Consider the following 3,828-nt stretch of genomic DNA (forward strand, 5'->3'; position numbering starts at 1 on the left):
GTGTGAACATAAGACTCAATCCCGAGACGTCTAAATGCTTGGATACTAAAAGGTAAAAATATCCAGGGATTCCTCCAGACCTCCATGCAGCCGCCAGATGTTTTGGCCAAATTCCCAGATGATTTCAAAAGCTAGAAACGCCCCTGTTTACGTACAATTACTTCTGTCCAGAAAATAATTACATCAAACACACACACACACAAACACACCAAGTCAATTTCCCAACACACAGACTAACGAAGCTGATGGAGAACACACAGTGACTGCGGCTTTACACTGCCAGGAAAAGCTCTGGTGATGATCAGGAAGCTCTGACATGACTGCCATATTTCACCTCAAGCACAAACAGCAGGTAGGAAACATCAGCATCACTGCTGGAAACACACACACACACAGACACACACACTGTTTTTTAGTGTCACACACCTTCTGGTATTGATTCCCTCTGTCTCCCTCTCTCACACACACACACACACACACACACACACACACACACATGCACATATGCGCTCTCACGCAGACCCATTGTGCGTCCCCGGGGTGTGTATCAGTGTTTGCGTGAGATGTTTCCATTTCTCACACACTCCTGTAAAGCACAGCTGAACAGTAGTAACTCCGAGCCTTGACTCAAAACACGCCTGGTTTCAATTTCAGCCTCACAGTTCTGCCAAATCACAGACCACCCCCTGTACACACACACACGCAGTCACCGCTCAGTCACCTTTCACCACACACACACACACACACACACACACACTCATCTGTCAGGATGAACTTGTAACTATCACTGTGTAGAGCTGACAGTCTTCAAATTTCTATGTTGGAGAAAACACCCAGAAGTTACTGTGCGTGTGTGTGTGTGTGTGTGTGTGTGTGTGTGTGTGTGGTCGCTCAACTATGAGGCCATTTCTTGTCCAAAATCTATTTAGATTTCACCAAGAGTTCACTAACTACAGGAAATCCAGCTAATTATGTTCTCTCAGCTAGCATAACTAGCACAGAGATACACAAGTAATTCAGCTAACATACAATATTATCGCTTACTCACTCACCACAGCTACAACCTCAATTCCAAAAAATGTTCGAAAAGAAAGCATGAAAAAAAAATGCAATTAATTGCAAATCTCATAAACCCATATTTTATTCACAATAAAATAAATAAATGTTTAAAATGAGAATTTGTACCATTTTAAGGAAAAAATAAGTCATTTTGAATTCGATGGCTGCAACACATCACAGAAAAGTTGGGACAGGGCCGTGTTTCCCACTGTGTAGCATCACATCTTCTGTCCATATACATCTGTTACCTGAGGACAGCAGTTGCTGAAGTTTTGAATAGGAATGTTGTCCCATATGTGTCTGATACAGGAATCTGGCTTCTAAACAGTTCTGGGTTTCCTTTGTTGTGTTTTTCATTTCATGATGCACCAAATGTTTTTAAATATTGACTAGAAAACATCTAGAGTGCAGGCAGATCACTCTTCTACTACGAAGTGATGTTACTGTAATAGATGCAGTTATCATTGTTTTGATCAAAAGACTCAGAACCCAATCATCCTGCTGACCTGTTGAAAATGAACCTCATTAGTTGTAAATGTTCTTTCAGCTGTTTCTTGTTTAATAACACTTCTTTTCCCAGGCTTTTGTTGTGCTGTACCAACTTTTTTGAGATGTGTCATAGCCTTCAAAATGACCTATATTTATTAAAATTGTAAATGATTTAGTGTTAACATTAGTTAACTGGTTTTCTATGTTCAAAATGTGAGTTCATGAAATTTGCTAATCACTGCATTCAGTTATTTATTTACATTTTACCCAGTGTACCACCTTTTTGGGATTTGGGGTTCTAATCTAATATAATAATTAAGCTAAAATGCCTAATACGGCTAATTGCTGATACTGTTAATAATTGGTGCTACAAAACATTGCTGTCAAAGTGAGTACAACTATAATTGTTGGTAACAGAGCTAAACCACATCTTAAACAAACCTCTTCTCCGAAATGTAAACCACACCCACAACAATTCCATGCCCTTTTTGTTAAGCCACACCTCTTTGTCCAACTCTCAATAGATTAACAATAAATAAAGAACAGGTTTACAGACACAGGCTTGGGACCCAAGGAGTCAGACGCCCAATGAATCAGGAGCCCAAGGAATCCAGGGCCCATAGAATCAGAGGCACAAGTAGTCAGGGGCCATAGAGTCAGGGAACCCAAGTAGTCAGGGGCCCAAGGAATCAAGGACCCCATGTAAAATCTCTCAAATAATTATTTAAAGTAAAGGACTAAAGAAAAAAATGAAGAAAGAGTGAAGAAAGGAAAAAACAGTGTTACACCTGTATAATGAGTCTACATTACTGTAAGTGTAGAACTCTGCATGGAAGCCTCTGTTCTTGGGTGACACGGTGCAGATCATACTGCATGTCTTTCAACTCAACAAAGAAACTGTTGTCTAATTTCATACCCTAAGGGGTGGGAAGAGGGGGTTGAGGTGAGAAGAGGGGGTAGTTTTGTGTGTTTGCGCCCTGGGTATTATTATCTCAGTATTCATCTTTACACACAAGATATCAAGTAAGAGCACAAACTCATGAAGGATAAAAGAGAGAACGAGAAGAATGGCAGTAGCAGTGGGAGGGAGGGGCTCAAGGTCATGGATGGGGCAGGAGATGAGGAGATGGGCATATGGTCAGGGTGGGGCAAAAGTGGGGGGTGAGAGGGGTTCGTGAGAACAGAGGGGAGCTGGTTTAGGCTGATGTAGGGGAATTACTAGCAGACGGCATGTCACTCACGCACTGAGAGAGAGAGGAGAGAGAGAGAGAGAGAGAGAGAGAGAGGAGAGAGGGAGGGAATAGAAAAAGAAAAGAATGGAGAAAGAGAGAGAGGGGGGAGATAGAGAGAAAAAGATGAGGAGAGATAATACTGCACCTGAGACCTCTGTGTTAACAATCTGTTATGGCTTCAATAATCACTAACAGTTCAAACAAACCACACACACACACACACACACACACACACACACACACACACACACACACACACACACTTTCTGTATTATTCACACAGCTGCTTTACCTTAATACTGACCTTGGTATTGTTTATTGTACAATGTTTAATCATAAGAAAAGCTTTGTATGAAGTATGTGACAAAAAAATAGAATTAGAATTAGAATTAAAAAGCTGGGTCTGATACCAGGGAACCCCAGGTGATACCCTAGCCTGACACGTTATGTTAATAATCTGACAGCTCTCCACATGATCTGACCATAAAACTCCAGCACATGGATTTAACTCTGAGTGCAAAGTCTCCAGACGATGCTAGATGAGTGAAAATAACAGATCCATTGGTCTCTTTCAGTCATTGGCAATGAGGAATCCTGACAAGAAGAAAAAAACTACTTTACTTACAGCTGTACAGAAAGAGAACCTGCTATTCTGCAGCTCTACTCCATCCAAACCCTCTCATGGAACCCTTTAATTTACTCTATTAAATGTAACAGACATGATTCAGAATGATATCATGTATACTTTCTTGTCTTTCTGTTTTCTGCTAGCATCCAGAGAGCTGTGAAGTCTCCAAGCACTTCATCCAGCTTGTCCTGATGCTCTACTACATCAGCTGGGAGATTCCAGTCCTTCCCAGATCCCTTTCAGTTGGTTACTCAACACAGAGGATCTCTGATCCCGAGCTCCTAAACCTATCATGGTACATCATTCTGGTGAATGATCTTAGTCTCTCCGTCGCTCTCTGCAGTTGTTCTCTGTAGTCGAAGGAGCATGCGTTTTAGAACTTTGACTGAGTTCATTCTTTAAGTCTGTAGTCCATCACAG

General features: G+C 41.3%; 1 protein-coding gene across 1 annotated transcript in view; it reads left to right on the plus strand.

Moving 5' to 3' along the window:
- The first annotated feature begins 232 nt into the window (after positions 1 to 232).
- spata5l1 (spermatogenesis associated 5-like 1) overlaps positions 233 to 3,828 on the plus strand; it is a 16,042-nt gene continuing 12,446 nt past the window's right edge. The window contains exon 1 of the mRNA XM_046864662.1: positions 233 to 352. The gene's annotated coding sequence lies outside the window, so the exon portion shown is untranslated. The remainder of the gene's footprint in view (positions 353 to 3,828) is intronic.

Source organism: Silurus meridionalis, chromosome 13, assembly GCF_014805685.1.
Source record: "Silurus meridionalis isolate SWU-2019-XX chromosome 13, ASM1480568v1, whole genome shotgun sequence".
NCBI classification, from domain to species: Eukaryota; Metazoa; Chordata; class Actinopteri; order Siluriformes; family Siluridae; genus Silurus; species Silurus meridionalis.